Source organism: Protopterus annectens, chromosome 2.part0 (genome assembly GCF_019279795.1).
Source record: "Protopterus annectens isolate FY-2018-M chromosome 2.part0, PAN1.0, whole genome shotgun sequence".
NCBI classification, from domain to species: domain Eukaryota; kingdom Metazoa; phylum Chordata; order Ceratodontiformes; family Protopteridae; genus Protopterus; species Protopterus annectens.
Window position 1 is genome coordinate 1,066,361,490 of NC_056728.1, and position 19,696 is coordinate 1,066,381,185.

Here is a 19,696-nt window from a genome sequence, read left to right on the forward strand (position 1 = left end):
ATAGAGCTTTGAAGCCCAAAGTACCCAGTAGTCAAAAACAGATGAGTACAGTAAAATCCTAAACATAGGTGTACCATAATGATCTGTCATATACTTCTTTTCATTCAGTCTATAGCTCAGTAGTCATAGTATACCACTTATGTGTTAGAAACTAAGTATGCGGATATTAAGAATAGACAATTGTTTGTAGTTACTACCAAAAAGAATACTTCAGAATGTTGGCTTGAGCTAATATTCTATTGAAGTATACCTGGCTGCCCTTTCTGTCTGTACTCTGCATTATCCACTTCCATGGGAAAGGTTTTTTTTAAAGTATCCTTTATCTGAGACTGTGAATATATTCTACGACCTCGGCTTGGAAACTATATCTTGTATATGAAAAAAATAAACCTTTCTTCTTTTGAGCTTTTTATTTCATAAGTCTGTGGCTATCTTTCCTGCAAATATTTGGCGTGGCTTATTTAACCAGAATGGTTTTAGATATGCAAGTCTTAATGAGAAAACAAAACTGTAAACAGTATTCCACTAAAAGATTTCAGTGGTTAGTCTAAAATCTATGCTAAGCTATGGCTAAAGTAATCTTGGAAGTTTTATTGGAACAATTTAAAAAACTATACATTTTCTTTACTAGACAAGAGAACAAATATAAAATAATGTTATACCATCTCAGTATGAATAGACAAGTGAAGTACTACTTTGAAAGCACTAAGTTCATGAAGTAATTTGATCATCTGCTTATATTATTCTGGAAGGGAATTAGGACCATGCATTGAATAAAATGACTAAGTGCTCATCTAAATGCATTATTATTTTCTTATATCTCTTTTTCTTTCAACAAATAGAATAAAACCTTGCAGGGGAGGTTAGGGTATATATAATCGAATAATTGGCTTTCTTTTAAACTGCATATGCTCAAAATATTTGTGAGATTGATACTTAGATATCCATCATTGCATTTTGCATACATTATAATCTTGGTTCCTAGTCTAGAGTAAGAACGGAATTTGCTTTTTTGTTCACATGGACAAACTATCAAATATCTACACATTTGTGGGATCTGAGACAGTACTACTTAGTATTCTATGATTTCTCTACAGTTGCTCAAGGATAAATTCCTCGGGCATCATATCAAAAAACAGACTGACTGCTGTTTCCCATAGGAAATCATGCTTGTGCAATTTCTAAGTGTATGTTAGCAAAGATTAAATTAATTTGGAAGATTCCTCCCTTTTTCAAGTTGGTGCGATCATGGAGTTGGTATAAATACATTCAGGATAGTGGGTGATTGCCCCCCCCCCCACATTGTGGATTGCAGGGGGTTGTCTCTGTGCAAAAACAATTAAAACGTTACATTTTTGCCATCTACATTTTGGGAATTGTTTTTTAAGCATTTTGGAGGCTTAGTGAAAGCTGATAATTCATATCAGAATCATGTACTTCATTCCTGTTATTAATTCTAGAAACAATCATTATTATAATTATTATTATTATTATTATTATCACAATAAATCTGTGTGAATGCACTTACTTTTCCCAACAGATATCCAAATGCTAGATCATTACTAAAGGACGAGATTCTACTGTAAGAATATCCAGATGATTAAAAAGCTGAGGGAGGGGAACAAGCACCTACTTTTTGCTACTACCCAAAGATATTATTGAATTCTGTATTAGCGATCCTGTTATTTAAACATCTATTGGAATAGTGATTACACTCATTCAACTTTGCATTATAGCTCAAAGCAGTGACAGACAAATGCACCTTTCATAAAGAATGCTTTATCAAACATGCTGGAAGACAAAAGGTGTAGTAATTTACTATTATATTGAGATAACTCAAAGAAGGGTGAGCCTTATGATTCAGCACACTTTAGAGGACAAAGAACTTTTGTATGCATGCCAGAACACTGTTATGAGTTTCAAAAGAAATACAACACTGCACAGGAAATTGACAGATTACCTTCAAGTGTATTGATATTACAATACTATGACTGAATGAAGAACAGTAGTAATAACTGATAATGCTATTTGTGTACAAAATTAAACACAATGTTTCTGTCTAAATCCTAACTCATCTGCAATGATACTAGTTTTCTTCAGCAAAATGAATCAGAGGGAGAAACACAGCAGAAATAATATAAAAAAACTTTAATACAGTTAGCGCTTTCACATCACAGATGCTTCTTTAGACCATGAATGAAACAGCATAAGCTAAAACCACTTTATATACTTCTTAAGCTCTACCAAGTTGCTGTTAATTAATTGATTACATCTATTCAGCACTCTAGTTAAAGAGACAGCATATTAATAGGTATCTAGCCAAAAACACTGCAACTTGCTAACCCCAACAATTTAATACACTAACTGACATTTCATCAGTGAAGTAAAAATCAATAAAACAAGAACAGAGTTTTTAATAAAACATGAACAATATAAGCAGATTTTATAAACATCTTGTTTTTAGATAGGGCGTAATCGATGCTTTATCATTAAGCCCTGGTTCTTTTTCTGCCCGTAACTCAATAATCCATTTTAACTCTCTTAATTCCAGTTTATTTTTCATGTCACCCAGCTTTAAATCTTGAAAAATAAATTCAATAACTTTGAATTGGAACTGATGCATTCCCCCTGCACAGATAGCATGTTTGGCTAGAGCTGCACCCTCCTCATCCCCCCTTACTATATATACTAACTCCTGGATCGCACTACAATGGGCAAAAGGGAATATACCTTTCAACGAAATGAGTTTCAGTGAAATGAGCTTTCAGTAAAGTGAGCTTTCAGTCAAGTGTGCTCAGTCAACTGAGTTTCATTGAAGTGAAGTAGACATATATATATATATATATATATATATATATATATATATATATATATATATATATATACATACACATATATATATCAATGATTATGGATACCTTTTCACATGATTTTCTGTTTTCTCGCTAACCACGTGATCATTGAGGTAGTATGAATAAGTAATGATGATGCAGTAGAACTTGACTCCACTGCAATAAAAACTTTTTTGTGACTTTCAAACTGAAACTTCAACTGATTAGTTTCTTCTGGTTGAAGCTTTGCAGAATTGAGACTTGACAGTACATAAGGGAAGCATCAAAATATTATGTTGTCATTTTGTTTCTCTAAAGGCTGCAGAACTAAATTGTTTTGCATTCAGCTGCAATCTTCTTTTGACTTTTTCCCGTTTTGGGGTCGCCACAGCAGATCACCTGTCTAATCAAGATTGGCAGTGGAGTTTTACAATGTTGAGTTGACAGCCCAGCGCCCAACCTTCCACAGAAGGCACACACATGCATGCACTCACACCTAGTGCAAATTTAGAGTGTCCAATCCATCTACAGCATGCCTTTGGGATATGGGAGGAAATCGGAGCACCCAGAGGAAACCCACGCGACCACAGAGAGGACATGCAGACTCCGCACAGAAGGCACCCCAGCCAAGGATCGAACCATAGAACCTCTTGCTGTGAGGTGGTAATGCTAACAGCTGCACCACTGCGGCCACCTGCATTCAGCTGCAGTAATATCTTTATTTTTGGCAATAACCAATACTTAAAGGTATGCTACAGGATGCAACATCATCAACGAGCTATATCAACAACTATGGGCTCTGGATGCCTTTTGCCAAAATGATACTTGTGCTAGCAAGTTGTGCACTTTCACAACATGTACAATTTTCTTTCATTCAGTACATCAACATACTATACTACTGATATATGTCTAAAACTGGAACAAGCAACAATAATATTTTTGTAGAAAATTAGACAGTAGCTGTAATTTGACATTTAAAGTGAATTTTAATTTTCCTTCTTGTGTGTAGGATATATTGTCAGTTGCTAGATAAAGTCACATGATTTACTGCATTTGTGTTAAAGAGAGTATTTCCTTCACATACATCTCCATGTGTCATTAGGTATTTTATGGAACAGATGTAGTTTAGTTTGAGACAGACAATGCCTTCAAAAACAATAATTTCCTGACTTAAACAGTAGATAGGACGCCGAAAAAAAAAGCATGTTGAGTGTCTTAGAGGTGGAATAAAGTCTTCCACAATTCCTATCAATGGAGGTGTTCTACTATACCTCATATTTAATTAAAACAAACTATTAGTTTACCACATCTCAGGAAAAGGGAGAGTTTTAAGTGTGTGTGTGTGTGTGTGTGTGTGTGTGTGTGTGTGTGTGTGTGTGTGTGTGTGTGTGTGTGTGTGTGTGTGTGTGTGTGTGTGTGTGTGTATATTGATGAGAGAGAGAGCGTGCTTGTCATAGCTAGGTGTGGGAGTTTGACACCTATGACCTTAGTAGACAAAAAATCCATCTCCCTATCTTCTCAGAAACCATAAAACTGTTATTTTGTTGAAGCCTCTCTATTGAAGCTTTGATCCTGTTCGCATTTATTTAATCTTTAGTAGTGGTGCAGTCTCTTTCCAGGCATTGCAATGGTTATATTGAGCTTTTCTGACACAGAGAATACTCACCTGGAAAACTCCTAGTCGGAACCAAAGTAGTGTGCTAATTAACATCTAATGTCTGTCTTATCTTTTTCCTGACGTTTACTGGGAAGATAGGAGTCCAGCAAATAAATGGCTTCTTGACCAACTATCATCTATGCACAACCTCTCAGTTCCATCTTTCACCTGGACCTGTTACTAAGGATCGTTCTTTGCTGCCAAAATTGATCTTCACTGCGATTCTTAAATGCATGACTGTTAAAGTGCTTAGGGGAAAGGCTGAGGTTGTAGTAATTGTCTGTTACAGATATTTGGAACCCAAATGTCAAAGTTATTAATCAGATGTCTTCCTTAATAAGCTTAAGGTTCAACAGATGAGCTAGCTGAAGAAGCACATACTATCATCCATAAAGAAAATACTAACCTCTGGTGATATACACCCTAATACAGGCCCTCTCAAAACCAAACAGATATCTGACCTGCTGATGCTTAATATCATCATAAGAGGTATTACCAACAAGATATCTGAACTGCACGCATTTATAGCCCACCACACTCCTGACATACTGACAATCACAGAAACATGGCTAAACCCTAGCATCCAAAATGAAGACTTCTTCCCCCCAGGTTATAATACCTTAAGATTGGATAGAGTAGGCAGAAAAGTAGGTGGGGTAGCCATACTCTTTAAGAAAACAGTGAACCTCCAACTTGTCCAGACCACACCACCCAAATTTCTAAATACTGAAACCCTGTTTACTGTCCTTGCCATAAATAAAACTAAGAAAATCAATATTCTTTGCTGCTATATACCCCCAGGTAACAACACTCTCATTATAGAAGAAATCCTACATTGGACAAAAGATAACTTACTACAAGAAACTATCCTATTAGGTGACCTAAATACTGACTGGACAGCTTGTGATTCCAGCAACCCCACTAACCATATTAATCTATATGGGTTCTCTCAACTGATTGAAGAGTCCACTACAATAGACAAAAAACTGAAAAAAAATCTATTCTTGATTGGACTCAGATCAACTGCACCAAACAAAACTACCAGGTAGGTTGCCTTCCAGATAGTCTCAGTGACCACCTCCCCACATTCTTACTATGCAAACACTCCAACCTACCCAAACCCATTGTTTGCAAACTAATACAGGATGACCGCCACCTTACTCCACATTATCTCAATACTGTTCTCAGCCAATGTAACTGGGAACCACTACAAACCCTTGGATTAGACCAGGCAGTTGACTACTTTAATACTACTTTTATTAACATTCTTAACAAACTCGCCTCCAGTAGGAAAATTAGAGTGAAAGCTGACTATCCACCTTGGCTAAGTAGAAACAACAGAGCCCTACTAAAAGCCAGAGATAAAGCCTGGAAAATCTGGAAAAGAGAAAACACCACCAGTTCCAAGCAAAACTACCAACAGCTTAGAAATCAGGCCAGGGCTCAAACTAAACAAAATAAAACTACTTCCTCAGTGCCCAAAACAAATACTCAAAAAATCCACAAAAATTCTGGCATTCTATTAACTCCTTACATAAACCAGGCAAAACCACTACTCCAGGTCCAAACTCTATAGAGCAGCCAATAACTTACCTACTACTTTCATAAAAATGGCCTCTGACTCTGTCTTACCCCATCTCCATCCTAATCAACTGCTCCATACAGGAATCCTATATTTCCAAACTCTGGAAAGTATCTTATATTATTCCTCTTCATAAAGGGGGTAACTCCTATGACTTCTTAAACTACTGACCCATTGCCATCTTATGTTCCCTATCTAAAATTCTAGAGAAATGCATCCATTTGCAAGTCATGAAATTGCTGAACACACATGAGCTCCTCTCTACCACACAACATGGTTTCTGCCCTCATCACAGCACAGCCACTGCTCTTCTTTCATTCTCTAATCTAGTTAACCTTCACAGGAATGACAACAAATATACATCAGCCATTTTATTGGCCCTCTCAAAGGCATTTGACATGGTCTTTCACTCCATTCTGCTAGATTTTTTTAGCCTCACTATCTTTCATTATCTTTCACCCCATCTGCCATAGCCTGGTTCAGAAGCTACCTGTCTGGCAGGCAACAATCTGTCCAATGGCAAAGGAGCACTATCCCCCCCAACTTCCTATACTGGGCCAACTCCTCTTTTCTATTTTCACAAACAACCTGAATAGCTCTACCCAGCATGGCATACTTATTCAATACACAGATGATTCAACCCTGATCTGCACTGCCTCATCTCCCACCATTCTACAGCAACTTATCCGGGAAACCTTTAACTCTGTAGAAAAATGGATCTCAGCTATACAACTAATCTTAAATCCCAATAAGACAAAACTACTATTTTCCCCAAACAAATCAAAAGCTCTCCTCTCCTTTCCCATCACCTCTAAAAATGGCACTACCATCTCCCCTTCTGACCACACCAAACTTCTTGTTATTGAAATTGACAACAATCTTCACTTTGATATCCACATCTCACAAACCATCAAATTGTTTCACAAAAAATGGGTGCACTATATAGGCACAAAAACTTCACATCAAGCAAGTCACCCTTGCTCAGAATCACCTTCTGTCCACACTACTGTACGCAGGACCTATTTTCATCCATATTAGAAAAACTGACCTAAACAAGCTAGAATCCTGTTACAATAAGATAGCCAGGTTTGCTACAAACTCCAGTTACAGAACACATCACTGTGTTGCACTAAAAGAACTAAAATGACTAGAGTTACAACTACTTAACTACCACCAGCTAGTTACTGCATATAACATTCTTAAGTACCCTGAAAAAGTCCCATCTATATCCAATCTACATACCCATTACACTGCAAATCAGCAACTCCAATCTAGTAACAAATCTCTCCTCTGCATCTCCAGGGCAAACAATACTGCAGGCAAAGTGCTCTTTTCCCACACCATTGTTAAAAACTGGAATTCCTTCCTCCATTCTCTGACCACTGTCTCTACCACCCAACAATTTAAAATCTCCCTCAAATCACATCTACTAAACACCTGGTTATGTCCTTGTATCACTTAACCTTTACTCTCCCATCTCCCCCCTTCTTTTTCCAACTTCCAAGCTACTCACTTTAACCCTCTACAGTATTAAACCCAGCCAATAACTCTGGCTATTAGTTGCTACTTCTCATAACAGGCGATTGCTCCCCTTTTTGTCACAATCATTATACACCTGCATAGTAAATGGAATTCCTGACTGTTTCTCCTGGAAAATGTCTTCTTCCAATTTATTTTATATATTTTCAGTGTTTGTCTGGCAAAATGTCTAACTCCAAGTTGTATTATTTAAATGACCTTTGTATAACACTGTATAAATTTGCTTCTCTAGTTTTTTTGGGGTTTTTTTGTAACAATGTTTCGGAGCTTTTCTACCCAGGCCTCCGCTGTAAATGGACCTGGTCCAGTTGGAATTCCTGGTTAACAAATCTAAAATAAAATAAATAAATAAAATCCATTTCCACTTGCCCTTATCTAATACAGATATTAATAGTTATGAAACATCATATTTTCTTCTAAAGAACCAGTTCAGATTCTGAGTCTTCTCTCTCAAGTGGATCCTTCTATTTGATTGAATACAGTAATCACCTACTGCAGCTTGCCTTCCATGAAGTTGAATTGGAGCCTGCATTTCCTGCCTGTAGGTTGTTCAAACTTCATCAGATTATTTTTTTCTTTAATAGGCCATAATAAATTTCAGCATGAAGTACCTGAGCTGCTCAGACTATGGTTACTGTGTATGCACTAGGAGATGATGTATAAGATCAACCTTAACATTTATAAATCACTCCCTGACCTTTGCCGCAGTTTGCTAGATGAAATGTTAAGGCAGTACATCACCCAAAAATTTGCATTCCCCCAGCTTGGAGCCGCTGAGATTTCTGGAGTACGTGAACAACATCTTGTGTTTATAATTGCTGAAGAATGCATAACATTTAGTATGGTTGTCCTAATTCCTAACTTTTATTATGCAATACCTTAACTGTTGCAATCAGAAACCAATTAATGTGGAATGCATATAGTACTGAACAAAAGTTTGAGTTTATAAGTGGGTCGTTTGAGAGTGAGCTCCACCGGATTACATTATTAAGGGTTTCGTATCAGTATTAAAGATTTGGATCATCCAGAAGTTACCTAACAAAATCTCGATGTGGTTATATCTACTACACAGTGTCTTCTGTAACCATCTCTCTGTTGTATGGAGCAATGTGTTTAATTAAACCAGATTTCAGTAACTTGCAGAATTCGAAAAAGGACTGTTTGTGTACTTTGCAGCTTTAGTTGTACACATAGTGAATGGCACACTAATGGAAGAAAAATATACATATTTCCCAACATGAATATCTGTTTTTACATGCATGGGACTACGTATACTTTCATATGATATATATATTTTTTCTTTTTAACAATAAGTGCCTTTTTATAGTGTATAGCCATTAGTATTTAACTTTAACTGTTAATCTGAGTCATCATGTGACTTTTCTCTTATTCTTTTTAATGTATCTGAAGTTTTTCTCCTCATGTTCCCTCTGAAAATCTTCTTCAGACCCTGATTGACAACGTCAGTAGCAATAATTAACTAATTACATCAGTAAGTCAAGCAATAAGGAAATATATGGTAGCATGACATAATCATGAGTCAGTTATTATCAGATGGCATAGAAAATTGATGAGGAAATCTTCTAACATAACCTTTTATACACTGGTCAGCAACAGGCTATGAGAACTTCTTTTAGTTATACTTAGGCCAAAGAAGAAGGACATCGAGTATCTAAGCAGTATATAGCAACTCATTTCTTCAAGAGCTCCCTGAAGTTGTTCTTTTTTTCTGTATCATTCAAACACCCATGAATATTATTGCACTTATTATTTTTTCATATTCATGATGCAGTTTACACATGTAACATGACCATCCTGAACCTTTACATTTCAGTCTCATTTATGTCATCTGCATCTTATTCATTTATGGTACTATACTCCACTGAGTCACTTTATGCAGCTTACATTGATCTAAGGTACTGGTCCTGTCCTTCTGCACTGCTACCCTCTAATATTACCACATGTTATATAGGCATGTAGCTTCTGAGTGATAGGACAAGCTGTATAAGCCAACTGGTCTTTATCATATTTCATATACAGGGTTCTGTGCTTTGTGGATCAGAATCAAAAGACCACAGCATCTGATGGATAAAAGGTCCATTACCCAATGTTTTGCAGCTAAACACTGTCCATGTGGTATTGTCAAACTGATCTGTGTATGGTAAAACATTTTTTTAGTCTGGTACAGTATTGTTAAAAGAAGAGCAGATGTTTTTCATTCATTTCTTGCAGCAATTATGATCATGCTGACACTTGCTCAATGCTTATTCTGAAGAAGGAGACATGCCATCAGATTTTTTTATCCACCTATCCTCCTGTATGACCAGTACATGGCCTGTTTCCCAAAAATCCAGCAGCACAAGCTAATATCCTGCTTTTGCCAGTTAGCTTGACAGTGGGCACTTTTATGCCTATGGAACATTGCACCTGCTCATTGTGCATTGTAAGGATTCAGATAGCTTAACACTTGCCATTCTAGGTTTTACATGCATGCCTTGTATGCCACCTGAATGCAGTGTCACTGTTCTGAACATATGTGATTTAAGCACTTATCTCATGAAACTAAGTGGACTGCAAATGACAGCTTTTGTCTATTTTTCATATCCTTATTAATTCATATAAAATGAACCATCCATTATTTCATAAAAATATGATAATGCAATAATACCTGAAAATGTAGTTCATGGACTGATTACAGAGCTTGGTTCTGAGTTACTTTTTAAAAGCATAGCCATTTTCTCTGCTGACTCTACTGATTGCAATTTGGCTGAGAAGTAGACAACTCTGAGCTTCTGAGATTCAGTATTGCACTCTACTGCTTGTTTTTCTATCACAACAGTAATATTTTTCATCAGATACATTCCTATCAAAATTTAAAATATGTGACAAGAGATCAAAGCAAGGTACAGCCAAGGATGTGCCAGAGATTTATCATGTATTCATTAAACAACAGCTATACATCATAGTCATCAGTGGATATTGAATGTACATAAAGATATAGGAAGCAACGCTCCTCTGATCAGCCATGTTTCATTTCACTGTCTTATTGATACTTTTATCCTTTGATTGAAAATCAAATAAGCCACATCACTGACACATTAGCAATATGCTAGAACATCAGGATGACACACAATTCAAAAAATACCATATAAATCAGTCTATCACTGAAGAGCTTTCATCTGTATCCATGTACCTTCTCTTCAGGGCTGACAGCTAATTCCATCAGACATCCACTGCCTGAATAGGCTTGCAGATTAATGTGTGTATATTCCTTGGAAGATGTAAGCCTTGGAATGTCATGTGCTATGTATAGATTAATCTGCAGATGATACCAGTAGGTGATAACACCATGAAAGCATTCAACTTTGTGAAGGTCAGCATTTACTGAACAACAATTATGTTTAAAGTTTCAGTTGTAAAGCAGCTAAGAAGTAATTGATACTATGATATGGCTGTCTATGAAACGGCGCACACTACATCACGATTGCATGATGTGTAGAAGAACATATCTTTGGAGAATGAACAACATCAGTCGAGCTTTCGAGTCAATAAATTAAGTATGAAAAAGCTCTTCATGGTTTATAGTATTTCCAAATAGCCTCACCATCATCAAATCTATCCAAGTTTAAAGAATTATTGCAAGTAAGAAAACCCTACTGTCTGTGGCAGTACAGGCTTATTGATATTTAATTATTTTTTTGTAAATTATGTGATGCCATTACAAAAGTGATATATAAATTAATTAAAAAAAAGTTATAGCATTCAAAAGCTAAATGCCCAAATGCCTTATTGCAGGTCACTTTTAGGCAAAGAGAGAACACATTTGAAATGGCAAAATGGAAGGTAACTTTTATAAAGCAATTGTATTATACCTGACATGGAAGGGGATGTCTGTGTCTATTTACAGTGCATAAATCAAAGTCTGCATTATTAAAATATTATTATAACCTGTAAGCAGAGTGCAGCCTCTATGAAATACCAGCCAGGGATTTATGCATTAGATGTATTATTTTTCATTTTGATGCTATAAAATATTAAGGAAGTCATGCATTCTGGAAGACAATGGTGACCTTCAGAGAAATAATATAATCCTGTTACTTCTGTATTTATATGGTTGCCTTATTTCAGCTTGTTTCCTTTTTGCAGTGATTTAATGTATCAATTAATTCAATTGAAAATAAAGTCTTTAAATCCCTGCACAGCTGCGGTATTCATAAAACTATGTAACAAACATTTTTTTCTTCTTATGATGATAGTACAGTTGAGTATGTGTGTTTAAATATGGTTTAGTCTACAGAGATCAATTGAAATCATTCTTTTGAGGTTTTGAGACAGTTAACTGCTTATATCTACAAAAATATAGACATACATATATTTTGCCTTTGTATTTTTCAGTCTCGCTGCAGATAAAATAATTTAATCCTGATATGAATTAGATACTGTATTATTTACCCAGAGTAAACAAAACAAAAAAGTTAGTGTTGTCATACACCTTAGACAGATAAACTAAGCAGATAATGTTAGCATCCACGACTGATGTAGTAAATCATCTGCCTCGGCATTAATTAGGGATGTACTCTTAATGTGCTAACATCAAACCTAGAATGAAGAGAAAGTAATCACATATGAAAAATGAGAAGACTGATAGCAAACCTCTGCTGCAGGCAAAGGGATATTTTAATATCATGAACTGATGCATAAGGTCACAGATGAGAATAAAATATGATTTTCTGATGGCACCACACTTGAGAAAAAGCCTCACATTGTTCCTGCTATAATGACTACTTAATTAAAAAAATGCATATTTCTTAAGTATGCTAAGCTGTAAGCCAAATGTAACTAACAGATGAGTGAACTTTATTGTGAATAAGCAATTCAAAAATGTTCAGTCAACAGATAAAAAAAAAAATCTTAGAAGTTGTAAAAATAAAAGCATGGTACAATGAGTGATCAAAATGCAAAGTAAAACATCACTAAAACTAAACTATTGTTTGTCAACAAAAAAGTAAATTCTCTTGTTTTAAGTAAATAACCCTGTATGTGTATGTGTATGTATGTATGTATGTATGTATATATATATATATATATATATATATATATATATATATATATATATATATATATATATATATTTATATATATATACACACAATATGCTCTTGCAGTTAAACATATTCAGATTTAATATATAAAGCTTGGCTGTGAGGAAAAAGGACATTCATTTTTGCTTACTTTTTGTTTTGTTTGTTGGTTTGTAGTTAAATTGTACATGTACCTGCTCTGGATGTTAATCTGACTGTAGATGTTCAACCATTGTCTCGCTAACTCATACCTCACAATATCCTTATTTGAAATGCTAATGCAATGATTATACACCCTGTTACATATGCAGTCATCATCAGCAAGATGAAGTCCTGGCATTATGTATTATGCTGTCTTGCATTTAGTTAACCATTCACACATTTACAGCAGCTACTGTGCGGGGTGGGGGGGGGTGAAGGTGTCTCAGTTGTCATCCAGAAGAGACTCACATCAAGACTGGCAAAACAGCATGATGCGCTAGAGCTTCTTCATGTCCAAAAAGCCATCAGAAAGGTCACGTACCTATATATTAGCTAGAACTTCCTCTATTACACAAAAAAGCCACAACACTTAGTGACAGGAAATATGATCACTCAGTATTAAACAAAATACCATTTTACTAAGTGATGCAAACTATCCAACTATAGATTGGAAAACCTACACCACCACTAGCACACAAGCTGTGATTCCTAGACTTTGCCAATACAAATGCCCTGAAACAATTAGCCAGCATACCCACTAGGGGGAATAACATCTTCGATTATGTCCTTTCTAATATGGGATCATCATGCACTATCCCTTGCATATCTTCATCAATTGTTAGTTCTGATCATAAATCAATCTTCTTTGAAATAAAATTGAAGAATTGAGATTCATTCCAACCAAAGTACCTTTAGAAATTGGGGGGGGGGGGGCAAGATGCCAAGTAGTTAGCTGCACTTTCTTGATGCTCTGCCTGAAATTATTTTTTCTGACAGCATTTTTCTATTTTAACTCAACAAATATTGAAGAATTTTTCCTCAACTACTTATATTGATATTGTGAACAACTTTATTAGAAGAAATCTTGCATTTTTCAATTATTTACCAACATATTACCTGTTAGAAGTTCTGTCACCAGTTACACACTGAAACATCTATGAGTCACTTGAAGACATCTCTACAAAACAGCACTATGAAAAAGGAACTTCAAACAATAATCACCAGCATTCAAGACCTTTCTATAAAGATGGATAATTTAGCGAAGATTATGGAAAATATGAAGAAAGAAAACAAAAAAAACAAATTAATGACTTAAAGGAAATTGTTACTACTCACTCTGACCAAATAGCAGCTATAGAAGAATCAGTAAGTGAATTAGATGGCAGACAAATGGAAATTGACAACCAGATAAACTTTTTACTAAAACAAAATAACCAGTTACTAGAAAAGGTGGAAGACCTAGAGTGTAGATCCAGGAGAAACAACATTAGGATCTATGGTGTTTCAGAGAAAATGGAAGGAAATAATATGATTCTCTTCCTAAATGATTGGCTTCCAAAAATACTAAACCTCCCAGAAGCTTTATCTTTCAGAATCAAGAGAGCCCACAGGTCCCTGTCATATACATCTGCATCAAAAAATTCAACAGCTGTGAAATCCATCATTATAAAATTCCTATCTACACAAGACAAAGACTTATTACTAAGATCTGCATAGTCAGGAAACCCAGCCCAAGTCAATGGGAAAAATATAAGATTTGACAATTATTACACTTCCACTGTGATCACAAAGAGAAAAGCATGTGGCCCACTTATTAAAGACTTAAAAAAAGCCAACATTAAAGCCCAGATAATGTTTCCAGCCAGAATCAAAATTACCCTCTTGGGACATCAAAAAATCTTCAATTCTCTTTAAGAAGCATCAGCCTTTGTGAGGAAAAGCAACTTACTTGAGAAATAGAAGAAATGGACCTTTCTTTGCCCAGTCTAAAAAGACAAGCTGCTAATGATAAAATAAATAAAGCTGACAAATCTAGTAAGAAGCTTAAGTGGAAATAGTATAAAAAAAATCACTCTCAAAACTTATTAACAAACAATACATCTGAAAACACAGGATACAAATGGAATCATAAGGTACAAACTTTCTACTTATTTAGTAAATATATATATATATATATATATAGGTTCATAGGTTCATACTAGGCTATCTGCCGTAGGGCATTTATAAGCCTAGCCAGAGTGTGTTTGGCTTTCGACACCCATTTTAAATTAATTTTGCTATGCCCTTTTTCGAGGTTAGTATACTGTGCCTCTGTCTAACAGTGACACAGAAGTGATAACCGGGGTAAATCTACGATCTCCCATCCACTCATCAAGATTCCTCTTGAAGAGAGTCAATGAGGGACTCTGCCTAACCTGGACTGGGATTTTATTCCAGAGTGAAGGGAGCCTCTGGGTTATGAATCTGTCCCTCTATATATATATATATATATATATATATATCTATATATATATATATATATATATATATATGTATATATATATATATATATATATATATATATATATATATATATATATATACTTAAGCATGCTTTCTTTTATATTACCTTTTTTATTTCTCAATACTGCTCTCTTTTTCTTGCTTTCTTTTGTTTTTCATTCTTTTCCTTTTATTTTGCATAATATATACAGTTGCTAAGTACTTCAAGATAAACAGATTTGTTTAAATATTTACTTAAAAATAAGCTGCAGTAATATAAACACCTTAGAGCAAACATTTATTATGCAGGCTATGCATTGCATCAATGGTAACATAACATTGTTACCCAGCACTTATTGATTCTCTTTTTTTCTCCTCTCTTTCCTATCCATTCACACTGTTCTATTAATCTCACAGACACAGTCAGCAAATGACAACAGCCTTCAAACAACAGCTTCACGCAGTATGAAAATGATTTACATTACTTCCATTTAAACTTATTACAATTAGCACACTATACCCATCATATAAAGTTATAATAAGATTTCTACACAAAGTATACATCTGCTGTGACCATACAAACATTCTACACAGACTTTTGGCTCTATAAATTAATATGAGATAGATAACAGAAAGCTTTTATTTAATATGTAAATAGTGCTAATTTTATATTAAAAAAGTATATTAATGCTGAGGGAAGTGGAAAGGGAAAGAGGCCTTTACAATGTACAGATTTACTGTTCAAAAAGAAGTATTTTAAGCATTTTACTGTATGATTTTCTTAACTCTCTCTGCCTGTTTTTTTTTTTTTTTTTTTGCTATGCACGAGAGCCATACAACATTCTTGAGCACAATCTACTTGTTTAAATTACCTTTGTGCTGTATTTTGTCACCGAAAAATCAAAAAGCTTCAAAATAACTCTTTATGAAGCTTAGAACACTTCCTGCTTATTTGTAAACTGATTACATCACTGTAACAGCACGAATAGACATATGATGTGACCCTTGACCTATCAGCATGCTCAGATGATGTTATCTGATGAGAATAAGGAAGTTAATGCTACAGAATTGCTGAGAACAAAAAGACTATTAAGAAATTAAAGGACTTGCTTTAAGTAAGTGCTAAATGCTGCACATTGTAATAGAAACTTTTTTTAATGGTAAATGATATTTTGACTTTGTTAAAATGCATATTCAGTGTTTTAATTACTTGTAACAATGCAGATATTTAAATAAGCCTTTAACTGAAGTTCACAGATAGGTTTGCAGAAAGGCTTCTATGTGTTCAGTTAATGAAAATATTTAGCATACAGAAATATTTTTTTTTATTTGTCTCTCTCCTTTTCTGTTTATGATAATTATTGTGCTTTCCTCAGTTTAACTGACTTATTTATATCCCCAGTTTGATGAAAGTAAGATACGTATGCTTTTAAAAGACCAAAGTTCTTATTTAACTACAATCTGTAAAAAAAGTACCAGCTCTCATAAATTTACAGAGAGAGTTACTTACCAGTTTCTCAATACCTGTTTTGTTATCTAGCTTTAATAACTAACCTTTATGAATAAAGCTTATTCTAAGATGCATATGCACAGGTCAGTAATCATGAACTTTGGTATACATTTGTAGTTCATATGCATTGTTCTATCTAGGTATACATAGGTATAGCTCTATATGACTAACATGCAACCACCCTTAAAATATGTACCTAGATATGTAAACTCTTTCCATTTTGTTGTGATCACCCTTGCACATGTATTGAGACATGTTTATTGCTGACAGCAATTTTGCAACCTGTTACATTATGTTTGCATAACAGTATATAGGGGTCTGAGGTATTCAAACCTATTTTGTCTATAGCATTTTCTGTTCAACGGTTGCATATTACTGTGTTGACTGTGCCATTTATACATGTACATGCTTATAGTTGTCCCTAGCATAATATGTACAAAAGTCAGATATTAGTAATTTCTTCATTTGTTATTGCCAGGACTTGCAATACCTGTTCTTATTAACTTACAGAGAGTTTTTGGATAGCTATTGTGGTCTCTAGTTTAAATCTTAATAGCTTTTACTATTGATAGTGTCATGTTTTTTATTAACTATCTGGAAAACTTTTTAGACTCATAGCTAAACTTAAGCTACCTAAAGGCATTACTATTTTCCTACAATACACTAGGTCTTTTGTTTTAAAATTACTCTCTGATTTGGTTGTACAAAGATAATCACTTCTAATATACATAATTATCACAAATAATGTATTAACTTTAATTTCACAAACTTTGATATTTCACTACTCAAATCAGTAGCAATCCTAATGAGTAGCCTTTTATTTTTCTCACTTCTTTTTACATTCTATACAGTTATTGCAATGGCAGTAGCACAGAATGGAGGTAGATTACTGTTCTTAGGATAGATGAAGGTGATTTTGAGGAACTTCTCAGTAAACCAGTAATTAAATATTCCATGTTTAGACTTGTAAATAGTTTTAAATGTTTTACAGTTATACTCAGTTTTCATGTTATGTTCATAACAGAATGTTTACTATCTCAAACAATCTATAGGAATGTTTTCATATAAATGTTTGTCCTTAAATGTAAATGGACTCAACAATCCTATAAAGAGAGGAAGCTTAACCAAATATTTGAAAACTAAGAAAGTAGATATTGCATTCTTGCAAGAAACTCACATAATAAAAGAAGATTTGAATAAGATGTCTTTTAATAGCTACTCTATACTTGCAGAATCTCATTTTCAGACCAAAAGAAGAGGCACTGTGATATTGTGGAGGAAAACACTGCCAGTACCTAAAATAATTGACATGTATTCAGAAAAAAATGGCATGTTCTGCTTAATTATTCTAGAAATAAATAAAAAATGAATCACATAGCCAATACTTATTGGATACCCATTGTTGGTGCTGCAACAGCAAATAAATATCTTGACTTACTTGCAATCAAATCTAAGGGAGAAATAATATATGCAGGTGATTTTAACTGTATTCTCTCCAGAAGTGACACTACTAAATGTGATAAGTTTAAGATATCTACACCTGCTAAAACATTGAACAACTTCATCAATAATTCAAATATAAGAGATATTTATGAAAAAATAGAACACAAATCTCTAAAACACACATTACTCATACATATTAGGTACACAAACTACCATCGATAAGGTATTGGTTACAGATTATTTTTTTCACAAAAATTCAGGAAGTTTTCATTAGCTCCTGTCCAATGTATGACCACAATGCTATTTTCTTTCAAATACACATGAAATCTAGTCATCTAGTTTACTGGCAAAGAATGCCAGCATACATTGTTAAGATAACTGGGTTTAAGGAATGGTTACTGAAAGAATCAAAATATTTCTAGACATAAATGACAATGATAGTACTTCTAATGTTATTGTCTGGGGTATGCTGAAATCTTACATTTTTGGTAAAATCAAAACCTGGTACCTAAATAAACTAAAGAAATGGGATAGTATGCTATTGAGAATACAATCAAAAATTGATGAACTAAAAAGTAATCTAAATAGTAAAGACATAAACACAAATACAGAACTGAAACAATTAAACCTTGAATACATGGAAATTCTTAATCACAAAGTGGCAATAAATTTAGAAAGAATCAAATTACAGTCTTACACTGTAAACTCAAAAAACATGCATAGATTAGCTGTGAAATCAAAAAACGTATCCAATGTTAAACATATAAGGGGAATTGCTGATGAAACTAAAAATAAAACTAAAATTGTAAGAGATTTAGATGATATTCTTGAGACTTTCAGAAAACATCACAAAATAATAAATAACACAAATCCAAATACTAATAACAGCGCTCCAATTGATAACTTCTTAAATGACAACATAGGCAGCAAACTATCACTAGAACAGAATACCATACCTCTCAAACCAATAACATTAAGTGAACTAAAAGAGAGGATTCAAAGCCTTAAGAACAATAAAGCCCCAGGATTAGATGGATCAATAGGAGAAATTTATAAAGTACTCACAGACGGTACATTAAAGATACTTTTACAAGCTTTTGAGGAATTCAGAAAAAAGACAAGCTCATTCCCTTCCTGGAAATATGCCATGATTTCCCCATCCTAAAATATGACAAAAATCCCAAAATAGTAACTTTGTATCATCCCATTTCACTATTAAATGTAGACTATAAAATGTTTACATCAATATTAGCTAACAGATTCAATCAACTGATGCCTAACATAATAGGTGATGATCAAACAGGCTTCATCCTAAATAGAAGAGTACAAGACAGTGTTATCAGACTACTTTCCTTAGTAGATCATGCTAACAGGAAAAAAAAGAACTATCAATTATTAGCCTAGACTTAAACAAGGCTTTTGACTCTATAAATTGGTCCTATTTATTTAAAGTATTAGAAGTATATAACTTCTCTCCAGACTTTATCAATATAATTAACAGATTATATGCTAACTCAATATAATACATCAAATTTGGCACTTTTTTATCAGGCCCATTCAACATCCTAAAAGGCACTAAACAAGGCTGCC